At 37.4% G+C, this 14971-nt stretch overlaps 1 protein-coding gene across 8 annotated transcripts in view; it reads left to right on the forward strand.

Moving 5' to 3' along the window:
• The window catches only part of FRS2 (fibroblast growth factor receptor substrate 2), a 111679-nt gene that overhangs the window by 35145 nt on the left and 61563 nt on the right, over positions 1 to 14971 (forward strand). The window lies entirely within an intron of this gene.

Here is a 14971-nt window from a genome sequence, read left to right on the forward strand (position 1 = left end):
TTCACATAATTCTTCCTGTTTTTCAGTAAGGAATTTTGTTTTCAGTTGTGACTTGTGTTCTGAGATCAGGGTCTCCGCTGCATTTTCTCCAAAGATGCATCTCTAAACTTTCTTTCATCAGGGATGAGGAGAAGATTGGTTTTGGGGAAGAGGCCACTTAAGTGAAGTTTCTGTATATCATCTCATTTCTAGCCCTGTGCTGCATTTTTGTTTTCATCAAGCTTCCAATATCTGAATTTCTCCAGCATGGATCCATTTACTTCTCTTTTTTATTGTGATAATATGGTAAAATATACTTAACATAAAATTTTCCATTTTAACCATTTTCAGTTCATTTTCCATTTTAACCATTTCAGCTCTGAAACTGAAAAATGTGTATTAAGTACATTCACATCGCTGTTTAACAATCACCACTGTCCGTCCGTCAATCTTCAAAACTTTTGCATCAGCTCAGACTGAAACTGTACCTACCAAACTCTGACTCTCTGTGTCTTCTTCCACCACAGCCCCTAGAGCCATTCTACTTTCTATCAGCTTGCTTCTCCATGGCTGCTTCTTGGGTCTAGGTTTCAGCTTTCTTGGTCTTGTTAATTTAGTTACCACTTTTCACCCTTTCTAGCTTCTAGAACATTATTAACTTCTCTCATTTGCTGTTGTATCTTTCCTCATTCTCTTTATTCTCATGGGTTTTATACTTGTAAAAATTCTGACCTTTAGAGTGAGGATTCAGGAAGGCGTCAAGGTCACTCTTGTTTAACTGAAAGTCTGCTCATCCCCTTACATTCCTTATTATCATGTTTAAAATTCAGTTGTTGTTTTCTTTTAAAAGACCAACATGGGGCTTAAACTCATGACCCTGAGATCAAGATCTGAGCTGAGATCAAGAGTCAGATGTTTAACCGACTGAGCTACCAGGTGCCCCAGTGTTTGTATTGTTTTTTTCTTCTTCTTTTTTTTAATTAGGAATTTAGATGCAGGTGTGCCAGACAACTAAAGGCAGGTAGCTATATTGGCTATCAAATTAGGATTTATAGATGTTCTCCTTTATTCTCCCTGGTTCCTGTTGTGTTGACTGGTTTTGATTCTTCACACTTACTACAACTTCCTCTTCCCTTTCCCTAGCAAACCCAGGATGGTGCCACCATGCTAAGACATACTCTGTGCTGCTGCGGCAGTTTCGTGGCAGTGAGAACCTGGTCCTTCCTTGGGGAGTGATTTTAGGAGGTAGACTGTTACCTAGAAATTTCTGTAAAAGTCTGTTATTCAAAGTGTAGTTGAGGTATTTTCTCATCTGTGCAGTTTCTCTGAGTGCTTTTGGCAGAATTAATTACTCCTTCTGGGCCATAACACCTGTCAATAATTTTATTTTATTCTAACTACTTTAGATCTACGCTAGATAACTTCATTATGTGATCTGTCTCCTTTCTTTCTTAAACCTACGGTTCCACAAGGTTTGGAGAGTGCTCCCATGTTCTAATACAGTTTGGGGCCCATAATAAGTAATAAATTATTTATTAAATGAAAAAATAATCCAGCTGATTGAATATTCTACTTTCTGGCAAGTATATTGTCATCACACCCTTTATCACCAGTGTCCGCTGAAAGCTATGCCAGGACCTGTTAAGTGCTTTTTGTTTATTGCTGAAGGTTAATTCTGTGTGGTGCTTAGAGATGGGGTAAGAATGCCTGGGTTCAGATAAATAAGCAAGTTTCTTTTTTTTTTTTTTTTTTTAAATTTTTTATTTAGTTATGATAGTCACAGAGAGAGAGAGAGGCAGAGACACAGGCAGAGGGAGAAGCAGGCTCCATGCACCGGAAGCCCGACGTGGGACTCGATCCCGGGTCTCCAGGATCGCGCCCTGGGCCAAAGGCAGGCGCCAAACCGCTGCGCCACCCAGGGATCCCCGCAAGTTTCTTAACCTTAAACTAGCTTTAGTTTTTTTTTAACCTGTAAAATAGAGATAATATCTACCAGGTAAGTTGTGAGGATTACATTAATACTTTTCTAGTGCTAGATCCATGCCTGGCACTTGTTTTATAGTGAAGCTCCTTTTCATAGTTATGGGGAAATTACCTACTATAATATCATTAGACTCTGATGATAATACATGATGATTTTTGATAGAAAATCAAAGTAAAATGACAAATCTAGTTACTATTAAAATATTTAGTTCTTTGAACTTTGTATACAAACATGTTCTGAAATGATCTCCATGGACAATAACAGATTATGGCATCTAGATAATTAAGCTGGGAGAAATAGTGCCCTCCATGTGTTATATACCTGTTAAAATTCTGTATTCCTTAAATATAATCTAAGATCCCCAGATTCTTTTAAAAAGAAATACATTAGACAGCAGTTTCAATATTCATTTTCTTTCCTTCCTAAGGAGAGTTTTAGGCAGCTCATTGGTGACTTTGATATCTGGCATGCTTGTTGTCTTCCAATATCCCCCTTCCAAGACTGTGCCGAAGTCAAGAGCGCCTTCCTTCATTCAGTTAGTGGTTATAGAAAACTTGCTTATGAATCTACGTGTTGTGGATGCAAGTGAGAATAAGGCATAATTGTTTTTCTCGAGGAACCATCATGTCTTCATCATTTCAGTAATATTAAAATCAGATGTTTTGGCAGAATGTACTCACACTCTTTGACCCAGAATTCCATTTACAATACTTTATAAATGGAATAAAAATGTGCACGGAAATTTATGTACAAGATGTTCATTAAAAATTAATTATAAAAGCAGTAAAAAAGATACGAATTTTGGTACATCTATTATATTTTCCAGGCTTTCAATTAAAAACACGGTATTACTTAAATCATTAAAATTGTATTTAAAAAAATCTGTTCTGGTCACATTATGTGGGTGGATGGGTAGAGGGTTAGGTCAGTTGTTGAATTCCATGATCCATTAAGAGGAGTAGTAAGGTGCTCAGGTCTGTGTGTGGAGCCCCAGTCCCACCACTTGCTGCACGTAAGACTCTGGCAGGTTCGTTCTTTAAAGTTCTATAAACTTCAGTGGTTTTCCCCCCTATCTATAAAATGGGCATAATAGTAGTAGTTATGAAGTTTGTTGTGAGGATTAAATGAAACACTCTATGTATCCTAAAAAAAAACAGAAACTCAGATTTTGGGGCTCTGTTACTGTTTTTCTTTACATTCAGTCCTTCCTTAATGGTTTTTCTCCATGATCTTCCTCCAAATCATTCTAAGTCAGGAATGGCAACGTTTTGTTTGGTCTGACAACTTCCATTGCTTTGTAATAGCCATCTAGAGGTTTCTGAGGCCTCTGTCAAGCTCTGTAAAGCCACTTTCAAAGGAGAGGAAGTAGCAGTACTGCATATGTGCCTTGGGTTTGCTAGCCTTGCTTAAACCTTCTTTGTCTCTTTATACACATAGTCACTCTCTTTTCTCTTTTGGGTTTTAGGTATTTTTTGTTTTTGTATCCTATTTTGATAGGAGTTTGTTAGCTCTCATCTGCCTCCTTTTGAAAGCATTTTGATTGTTACTGTTATTGTTTGATTGCATAAATTACTCCTCATAATAGAGTAGTAATCCAGAGATAGCCTCAGGTCCCCTTTAGTCCTGTTTTTTCTAGGCCTCTTGAAATACAAATACAGCTAGCTTGTAAGGCTGACTTGAACATGCTTCATTTATTTTTTTCAACATGTCTCATTTAAAAAAGAGTTAGGTTCTATGTGAACTTTTTCTTCTTACTCCCTAAGTAGAAAACCCCTACTATGTTTAGCTTTAACCAAGTGCAAAGGAACTTGACTGTAAGGGATTATGGCCCTCTTTTAGGGCACGTGGATGATAGCCAGGAAAATTTTGACATTGTTAAATGGTTTAAGTTTGAATTTATGTTGTATAGATATAAGTCATGCAGTAAGTTATAACTACTAAATTATAACTTGATTAATGAAATATCCCTTAGTACATAGGCAAAAATGATTTCGTTTTATAACACATCTTGGAAGTTATATAGAAGTGAAATTATGGATACTATAAAAAGTCTTTATTTTTTTAAATTTTATTTATTTATTCATCACACACACACACACACACACACACACACACACACAGGCAGAGGGAGAAGCAGGCTCCCTGCAGGGAGCCCGACGTGGGACTCGATTCCGGGTCTCCTGGACCATGCCCTGGGTTGAAGGCGGTGCTAAACCGCTGAGCCACCCGGGCTGCCCAGTCTTTACTTTTCTTGATGACTTTTTCTACATTGATAAGTCTAGGCTATTTATAAAGTATTATAAATCAGACTTTTATTTATATTTAAAAAGTATTAACAGTTGGATTTTGAAATCACTTGCCTTTAGTGTTTTTTCGTAATTTTTAAATCCAAGAATTAATACCATATGGTGTTCAAATAACTTTATTTTTGACTCAGTTTGAAGGACAGCTGAAGATGTTTTAATGATATCACTCAGCTGGAAATCAGAAGACAAGTTCCCCATTTAACACGTATGGCCTCAGCTACATCTGTCCTATAACTTTTGTCCACTAAATGCATGATTGTCATGAACCCTAGAAGTCGATGGCCTTCTTTTTTCTTACAACACAAACTTCTGTCAAAATTTAGGGTTTTTTCCACTGAATTTTTTGGATACATTAGGTATATATTAGATGTCAGTATGCATTTTTAAATGCTTATTTTTTCTAAATTTTAATAAAAGACTGTCACTTTTTTTTTTTTAAGATTTATTTATTTATTTATTCATGATAGAGAGAGAGAGAGAGGCAGAGACACAGGCAGAGGGAGAAGCAGGCTCCATCCATGCAGGGATCCCGACGCGGGACTCGATCCCGAGTCTCCAGGATTGCTTCCTGGGCCAAAGGCAGGGGCTAAACTGCTGAGCCACCCAGGGATCCCCGACTATCACTTTTTTAAAAAGCTATATTTGATTTTGTTTAGATTGTTCTTCTAGTCATTAGAGCCTAGTTTTAACTCTATATGGTAACTGGCTCCGAGATTGAAAACGAAGCAAAACAAAACACATTTAGTCCCCCAGTTTCACTCTCCCTACAAATCTTGTATCACATTTATATTGACAAGTAATAAAATTAACATGTTTAAGTTTTGACATTCTAAACAGTGGAAAAAGCATTATTGAACTTTAACATAGCTCTGCAGAGAAATCTGGCAGAAGAAAAGGAGTGTGTTTTATATATTGAAAAATCAGCCTGTGGCAATCAGGCACTTACTTGCTCTGTACTGTTTTAACAGAGAATTGAATAGTTTTGTTAAATACAGATATTTTACCTAGTTGTTTGTTAAAACAAGGAATATTTAAGGCCTTTTGATTATCGTTTTTATACTTCTGACCTTAAAATGACCCCTAAAAGGAAGAGGGAGTCCCTTGGTTGTAGAACCTCAAGTCAATAGCTCCTGCCAGGAAGAAAGCTGTTGAGAATATATACAAGGTGGTTTAGGCATTTTAGAAAAATCTCTTGTCACCTCAGTGATAGTTGCTCCTTCCTTGCATATAGGCATTTTCATGTGTCAGTGCTTATTATTGACTATATTCCTTTGAAATCAATCTAAAATTGATTAGTTATTTCTCATCTTCTAAATTAGGAAAATGATTATCTGAAATTTATAAAAATAAGATTTCCAGGACCGTAGAGGATAAGTCAGTCAGTTGAAAGTGAACAGTACTTTTGTGTCTCTGGAGAGATTTAAAATAGTCTTTTTTTTTCCCTTGTGGGGTTGGGACAAGTGAAGATGGATATTACCCTCACCTGATTTGTCAGTAAGAATTCTTGGTGGCCGGAAAAACCAATTCAGACACATCGTGTATTTTAAAAGGATACTGACTGGAGCTCGGGGGCTCATCAGATCGTTGCTCCAGGGTTAGAGCACAGTGTTCAGGGCTAAGCGGCCAGAAACAATGCCCCAAATCACATTGCACAATGATTCCCAGGAGGATGCTGGTAGCTCCAGAGACAGACTGACAGACGCCACAGCCTGCCCCAGGGACACAGCCCGCTCTGGGTGATTCTAAGTGCTGCCACCTCTGCCCTGGACTTGACCCTGCTGCACTTACCCATCGTTAATGTGGGAGAGAGCAGTCGCTTTTGGTCTCTCTCTCGCCTGCCCATTGGTTGCCCCTGTCTGGGCTGGGCCTGTGTGTTTGGCAGAGCGGTGCCCCTCACGTACAGATGGGCCGTGTGCGGAAGGCTTGAGCTTTTGAAATCATAGACTAGGGAGGGGGCTTACATTCTCACATTTAAGATGCGGAAAACTATTTGACCTTCTGAAATCATAAGGTAGGGAAGTTGCCAGACTTAAGGGGAGGTGCAAATGCTCGGCAGACCAAAAAAAAAAAAAAAAAAAAGATGAACATTCACCACATCCAGAGTTTTATATGTAATGTGTTGAGCCTTCACTGTGTGACAGTCACCATGCTAAAGGTGTCCTGCAAGTACTATCGCAGATCATCCTCACAGCATCAGACATGAATAGGCCAAGAGAGATCGCACAGTTAGTTCAGAGCTGTGATTCCAAAGCCTGTGCTTATAACCTCTGTATTAAACTGACTCTAAAAAAATTCCCTGCCCTCCCTCCTGATACATGTAGCTCAAAAATCTTGTAAATAAATCCGTTAGGTTGATTATTCAGTTTATTAAAATCTTATGCATGGCATATATGTACTTAGGCATTTTAAAGGAAGTTGAAAATCTGTGGCCTTAATTTTCTCTATTTTCAACTGACTGAATAATTTGATTCTTTTTCTGAATTGTAATTTCTCATTTTGTGAATTTGCCACAGGCTACAGCCTGATATAGTGCTTTCTTTCTTAATATCAGTCTTGGAAGCTGGTTACTGAGTGTAAGGGAGACAGATGGACAAGGAGGAGAGGGGACATAGGGTGACCAGGACGGAGTCTGGAAGGGAGAAACATCACACACACACACATACACACACATACACACACCAGGGAGACACAGACAAGTACATATGGAAGGAATGAGAGGGATGGGGATGACATGACTCACATATTATCTTATAAGCAGCATTCTTTGTGTTGTTATTTGTAATGGCAGCTTGAAAAACAGTGGAACTCCCCTTCCTCTGCTTTAGGAAAGTCCTCGAGGCCCCCTCCCCATTTTTAGGTTGGATTCAGTGCTTCTCTAGAGTAAACAGTAAGTTTTAAGCCTCTGTACCACTTTGCATTTTATTTATTTTATTTTATTTATTTTATTTTATTTTTTACCACTTTGCATTTTAAATCGACTTATGTGCCACTTTTTTAAAGCCAAAAAAATATGATATCTAGGAGTAATAAACAGGAGCTGTTATTTAACTTGGGATCGATCCAGCTTGGTTTGGGGGGAAGAATCATAGAAACTCGCATAGTTACTATGATGTCAGCCAAGCTAGAGTATTTCTCCATAAACCACAGCTCTTGTTAATTATTGCTTTAGCGCAAGTCTGTCTGTCCTGCAGATTTTTCTGTGCCACCAAAATAGAGCTTTATAATGTTATTTTATTCACTTGTGCCTTTGGGACTAAATGGGCAGCTATAATTTTTATGAAAGTGAGTATATCAAGTGCCCTTCTGCATACATGTTCTTGTAGGCAGTCTAAATGTGGGTTGGGTGCTAGAGAAATACATGATGTAAGGTATATGTCCGTGAAATTAAAAGTGATTTTTGTCGTCTTTACATATTACATTTTTAATACTGAATATACTATGTTTTTTGTCCTTACCTCCATCTGATCTTTCTTAGGATATAAATTTTAATTTGTGAACTCTTACTTTCCTATGAATTTCTTGTTTTGTTCAATGCTGGCTGTATACAAAGGATTTTTGATAAATGAAATTGATGTTACTTACTTGGCCATTCTGCTACTTTACTTTGAGATTTATGCCTCTTTTATTAACAGTTTATAGTGGGCCAGCAATCCTCAAGTGGGCAGTAGTCCTTTTATTAAGCTACCAGGTTGAAAATATAATGTTGGAATAGAGACGAGTTTCTTATCTTTATGGACATTAGCTAATGGTGAGTTTAATTAGTCATCCTTTAAGGAATGTCCTGCTGGGCTAGAACAGTGATCCCTCCAGCCAGACTCTCCTAAACAGTGCAGCAAGGAGACAGGTTACTTACTGGAATCCTGTCATTCTTAAAGGACATGTAGACCATTTCTAATTTCCCTTTAACATATACATATTATACTCAGAATTCATGCATTCTTTTGAGCTCTTCAGCATGGCAGTCCGTTCTGATCATGTTATGTATGCATTAAGCTAAAATTATTAATTATTACTTATAGATTTGTTGGAATGGGTAGCTCTGGGGGAAAATACCATTTATAACATGAACGTAGTTCTTCTTTGCTCAGAAGCTGTTTCCATTTCTTCACCTGTAAAATATAAAATGATTTCACAGTTTTTTTTTCCCCTGCTACTCTCAAAATCTGTTCTGCTATTTCTAATATGTCCCATTTATGAGGCTTGTCTTTCTCACCCTTCTTCCTAGCATTTTTCTCCTTACATGCCGTTTAAATATAGAATATTAAGCAAGTTCTTTATGTATCATGAGGGAGGTACAAGTTATGGAGGGTCACTGAATTCCTTTGAATTATCTGATGGCTGTAACTAAAGGTTCTGTGGATTTTTAGGAGAAACGCTATTTAATAGCTGTGGTTCAAAGAAAACAGGTACAGCTTGTATTGAGTGCTTCAAGATACAGATTTATTGAAGGTCCTTTCATGCGGCATGAATTCTGCTTTTTAATTCACCAGAAGCTAGTTGAAGACATTGATCTTTCTTTTGTCCCTTGCACAATACCCATCAATACCCATCACAATACCCACTCTTAAAAGAGTTTAGTTTCGGAAAAATATGTCTCTAATATATTGCTGAAAAATATTTAGAACCCACCAGAACTACTAAAGAATGAAGATGGTATTTTCTTCCTAACAGATAAAGGAAGAATTTAGAAAAAAATTATAACTCTTCTTGGTTGACTTCTTTTTTGAAGTTCTGGGTTACCGCATAGAAAAGGGCTGAAGTGAGCATTCTAAAAATTGTTTCCACTTTTGAGGACATTAATAGAGTTGGGTGACAGTTCCTGGGACATATACATAGGATGACCGCATCTTCAAGAAGAGACTATCAAATACTGAGGTCTTTGGTATTCAAATAACTCAGCTCCCTGAAATAAATAGTATCAAAGGTAAACCTGCTTTAATCTCCATAGTGACTATTTTATTGTGTATAGTATTAAAATTTATGAAAAACAGTAAAGCCACAGACTCTGTGACATTTAGATTGGTATAAATTTCCTTGTTAAGTATCATATTGAAGACCCAGAAGAAGAAAATTAACTCTGGAAATACTTACCTTGATATTCTACAATCCGCATGTTAAAGTGTCATATTGTTTCTTACTAAGAAATATATTTTGTATCATGGCCAGCTTTTGTGTGTGGCATGTTTGTATACAAAATAAAAATTTTAAAAAGTAAACAGTTTTTCATACTGTATGTGTGTGTGCCAGGGGAAGGAAAGGAAGGAGAGAGAGAAAGAGACAAACATTATCTATAGGGAAGGATCGTATGTATGATAAATTTTTAAGAAACAATACTCTATGCTATACACTTCCATTTTGTTAAAAAAAACAAAATAGCAAATGCTGTAGGTGATGCCCCCAACATTGACTTCAAAACCATAAGGCTATGCATTTATCCTTATTTAGTCTTAATGGTAGGTCTGCACATAAAGTATTTTGTCATGGAGAAACAAACACTAAAATCCTAAAGTTTAAAAAACGATAGTGTTATTTATAATTGGTATTCTGGGGGGATGGAAGTGTGCCCTACCCTTCGTCATTCCTAACTATCAGTGCAATGAATTAAAATTGAGGGAGATTTTTTTTAAGCATCAATTTATGCTTACAATTCCCAGGACACAATCAAGAATTTAGAAGACCACCATATGTATTTAGGCCTTTGGAAACTTTAAATCATCAATCTGCTGAGTCTCTTCTCTGTAAAAGAATCCATTATTTAAATGGCATGATTTTTAATCAGTGGGGATAATTTATTCCAAGGAATTTTCCTTTTCTCCAAATAACTAGGACACTTGTGAAGCAAGACTGTCTTTCCTGGGTGATGTATCTTAATTGTAATTGTCTTCTTATTTTACAATAGGTATGTTACTTTTATTGTGTGCATCTAATAAAAATCAAGTTTATTACCTTTCTGAAAAAATATTTCTACAAAATATTTTCTGACTAGTGGACTCATTAAAAATTAGATTCTGTTCAGTATAAAGAACTGAGTCCAGTAAGTATTATCCCATGGAATCAGGAACTAAGGTGTTTCATGTGAGAGAATTTTCTAGAAAACGAAAATTAGGAATCATAACTCAATTTTGGTGTAAATTTTAAGAAATTAATAGAATACTTCAATATATGTATTTGTATACATCTCTATATCTATATCTATGTCAAGAGTGAGATAACTATTTCAAACACCCAGAAAAGTATAGAAACCATTTTGATAAACAGCTGTGTACTCCATCTATTAAATCTTAACGCTTTTTCCCTGACTTCTCAGAGTATATGGAATAGCCATCAGTGACTTAGAAGTGATATAGGAGGGGGAACCCTGGGTGGCGCAGCGGTTTAGCGCCTGCCTTTGGCCCAGGGCGCGATCCTGGAGACCCGGGATCGAATCCCACATCGGGCTCCCAGTGCATGGAGCCTGCTTCTCCCTCTGCCTATGTCTCTGCCTCTCTCTCTCTCTCTGTGTGACTATCATGAATAAATAAAAATAAAAAATAAAAAAAAAAGTGATATAGGAAATCATCGTGAAAGCATACTAGTTAGCGAGCTCTGGTATGCCTAGCTTACTCAGTTCCCTTAGACCTCAACACACCATATTTTTCTGATTCATCTTTTAAATGTCATAGGTTTCTTATTAATATATAACAGTGAACCTTCCCCTTTTGTCCTCTTATCTAAAGCAGCTTTGGAAGAATGGAACACATTTCTTAAATGAGCTGCCTGGACTTACGTGTTACTTCTAGAGGGCAGATGTGTTTGTGACTAATCATTTCTTTCCAGTTTACTGCAGATTATAATAGTGAAAAGGAAGACGGATTTTGTATCATGGAGCTGTTTCTTTCTGGTTTGGACAAGTTACTTGACCACTCTGTGTGCTTTGTTAATACCTTTCCCATAGAGAAGTTCTGAGAATTAGGTGAACTAATGTAAATAACTGGCACACAGAAGTTGCTCAAGAAGTGGGTACCTGAGTCATTCAGTCCGTTGAGCGTCCAACTCTTGATTTCAGCTCAGGTTGTGATTTCAGGGTCCATGGGATCGAGACCAGCATGGAGCCTGCTTGTGATTCTCTCTCCCTCTCTCTCTGTCCCTGTTCCCCCCATCCCCTCACTTTGTGTGCACAGATTTTCTCTTTCTCTCAAAAAAAAAGTTTGCTCAAGAAAGGTTACTTTAATATCACAAGCCTTCTTTGAAGTGGTTGAACTTGCTAAAGTCTGATTTCTAAATGAGTGGGGGGTATTTCTGCACAAAAATACTCAAGACTTGTATTACTTCCCCAAACAAAGCAGATTTTAACATTAAATTTCATCATCCAACCCTTAGAACCCCTGCTGATTGTTTTCTTATATTGTTGGTTTATTTTTGTACCTAAGGTCTGATAGGCACATAACAAGTGCTTTGTGAACCTTAAACTAAGTGAAAATAGATTGTTCAGATGAAAGGTATGTGGATAAGTCAGTTTTAGGGCAATTCTAGAGATCTCTTGCCAGAACTGGTATCTTTGTTTTGGTCTTCAGAGACTATTAAATGTGATCACTGAGTCATACTTGCTGTTTTCTCTGTCCCCTGGCTATCTCTCTTAAGACTCTGAAGCTTGCCAGCCACAGGATGTTTAAAAGGCAGAGTAGGCTTTAGCCCAGGGGAGTTTGTTTATTTAAAGAAAAATAATTAAGTTCAAACATCCCTACCATGTCATAGCTAGTCTAGTCATGTTAGAGTTAGTGAGTTCTTTTGATTCTTTCTGGTGGTCATGGTGCCTAAAGGTAACAAATTTGAAAGCAAATTTAAACTTTTCCCGAGATTACTTGGAACTTTATAATGTAAACCCAAAGAGAAGTCCCTAAAGGAATGGGAGGAAAGGGCCATTTATTTTGCAGGTTGTTGTTTTTTAATGGGACTCATTTAATTCAAATCCTTTACCACCCCTTCCTAGAGTTATAGTACAGATGATTTAAAAACAAAACCACAACCAAAAATAAAAAAAAAAAAAGCACTATGGTGGCTATATCTTTATTAATTCTTTGAAGTTGGGACCATGAGAATCTTTTAAAGAATGTTTTATAAGGGGAGACATCTGGGTGTCTCAGTGGTTGAGCATCTGCCTTTGGCTCAGTTGTGATCCTGGGGTCCTGAGTTTGAGCCCTGCATCAGGCTCCCTGAGGGAAGCCTGCTTCTCCCTCAGCCTGTGTCTCTGCCTCTCTCTCTCTGTCTCTCATAAATAAATAAATAAATAAATAAATAAATAAATAAATAAATAAATAAAATCTTAAAAAAAAAGAATCTTTTAAAAGGGACTGTAGAGTTAGTTCTATAGATGTTTAGACACAAAGATACGGTGATTGGTGACTTACATATTTCAGATGATTATCATCTCCAAAATATTTCTTCTTACATATTCTCTGCCAGATAAGAAAATCTGAGGCAGATATTTTGGGCTTGCCAGTGGTACAAGGAATCTCATGATGAGATAACTTGTAAAAACCAAGTCCTAGAGGAAATGGAGGAGGAATAAGAGATAGCTGGTGTTCCAGGCAGAGGGAAAGACAAGTCCTGAGGCCCTGAAGTGAGAATGTGCTTGAAGTGTTTAAGGAAAGGAAAGAGGCCAGTGTGGCTGGGATGGAGTGAACAAGGGAGAGACTGGTAGGAGATGACATTCCAGAGATGTGGGAGGGAAGTAATGGATCATGGTCCTTATGGCCTTTGTGAGGGATTTTGTCTTTGAGACTAGTGAGATGGGCTCAAGTATAGAGGCTTTGAGTGGAAGAATGGAATGATGTGACAAATTTGACTGACTTAATGAGGTGAGCAAAGGGAGAGGCTGAGAGATCAGATAGGGAACTTGCACTTGAGAACTCAGGTGCTGTGGACTGTCGTGGTCAGAGTGTTAAAAGTGGTAACATTATGGTTGTCTTTTGAAACTGGAGCTCCTAGGATGGGCCCTGAATGGGTAGTGATGAATATTTCTGCATATAGTGTTGGATTGACCCATTTTTAAATGATACTAAGTTTAATCACTGGATTCAAATTTTGTTTACTTGATTTATCCATTATAAAGTTTCCCATTAGTCTTTTACGTAATGGTTTTAGCAACCACTGATCATTTTTTAGATCCAGTATTTCATTAGATGTTACAAAGTGATGATTTTCTGATTTTATCATTCCTTCTACATTTATAATTTGGAGTCCTATAAAAAAGAGTTTTCACCTACTGACTGCTTGGCTACTCAAGGGTATTTTCCATATAAGAAAGCCAGAATAAGGGATCCCTGGGTGGCTTGGCGGTTTAGTGCCTGCCTTGGGCCCAGGGCGTGATCCTGGAGTCCTGGGATCAAGTCCCATGTTGGGCTCCCTGTATGGAGCCTGCTTCTCCCTCTGTCTGTGTCTCTGCCTCTCTCTTTCTCTCATGAATAAATAAAATCTTAAAAAAAAAAAGCCAGAGTAAGTGCTTGATTCTTTCTCTTTATCAACTTTCAGAATAATAAGTTAGTGCTATAGCAACCACAAGGGATGGCCATGATTTTTAAAAGTATATTTAAGTTTCACTGGCGCCTGGGTGGCTCAGCCAGTTTAGTATCTGACTCTCGGTTTCATTCAGGTCTTAATCTCATGGGTCATGGGATCGAACCCCATGTTGGGCTCAACACTCAGTGGGAGTCTGCTTGGCTATTCTTTCCCTCTGCCCCTTCCTCCGCTTGCATGCTCTCTGTCTCTCTCTAATAAATAAGTCTTTTTTTTTTTTTAAGATTTTATTTATTTATGAGAGACACAGAGAGAGGCAGAGACATAGGCAGAGGAGAAGCAGACTCCCTGCAGGGATCCTCATGTGGGACTCGATCCCTGACTGGGATCACACCCTGAGCCAAAGGCAGATGCTCAACCACTGAGCCACCTAGGCATCCCAAATAAATGAATCTTTAAGAGAAAAAAATATATTTAATGTTTGAATCAGTGGGAGTCATTACCACTTTAATGTTCAACATGTCATTTGATGTTCCTTTGATCTTAAAACATGTCTCTAACATAAAAACTGCAAAACAAGGTCTGAGAAGTCTAACTTCCAGCCCTGTCCCTTACATTCTGTTTTCTCTTTTCTCTGTAGATAACCATTTAAAAATGCTTTCAATTTATCCTTACGTTGTTTTTTCTCTTATGAAAGAAAAAAACCCCAAGTCTGTATTTATATTTGTAGTCTTCCCCTTTTTTTTTAAAAAAAAAAACAAAATTGTAGCATCATATGGAATATTAATTCAGGTATAGCAAGAGAAATAGAGAGCTACTACTGGTCTCCTTGAATGTTGTTCTTGAGAACTGTCAACTTTATTCCATGTAAAAGAGTTTCTTGTGTTCCTAGCTTTCTCCACAACAAGCAGCTAAAAGAACATACATGTTAAATAAAAATAACCTACTTGCAACATTTAGCAGTATTTAGCAAGATTGCATATCTAGCAATTACCCTTTTGGGAGTTTTCCCCAAAGATTGCAACAATAAAATTTCAGTGATATATGCCTTTGTTCTGTTCCTTGAAGACTGATACCACAGTTTGTCTTTTAATTATGGGCCGAGTTTACTGGGGAAAAAACAATAATGGTGATGTAGTTGGCATTCATATCAATGGTGTAAGTGTGGAAGAGATGGCATTATGAGACTTTGCCATTTTGAAAGAGT

This window comes from Nyctereutes procyonoides, unplaced genomic scaffold (assembly GCF_905146905.1).
Source record: "Nyctereutes procyonoides isolate TBG_1078 unplaced genomic scaffold, NYPRO_anot_genome, whole genome shotgun sequence".
Taxonomy (NCBI): Eukaryota; Metazoa; Chordata; class Mammalia; order Carnivora; family Canidae; genus Nyctereutes; species Nyctereutes procyonoides.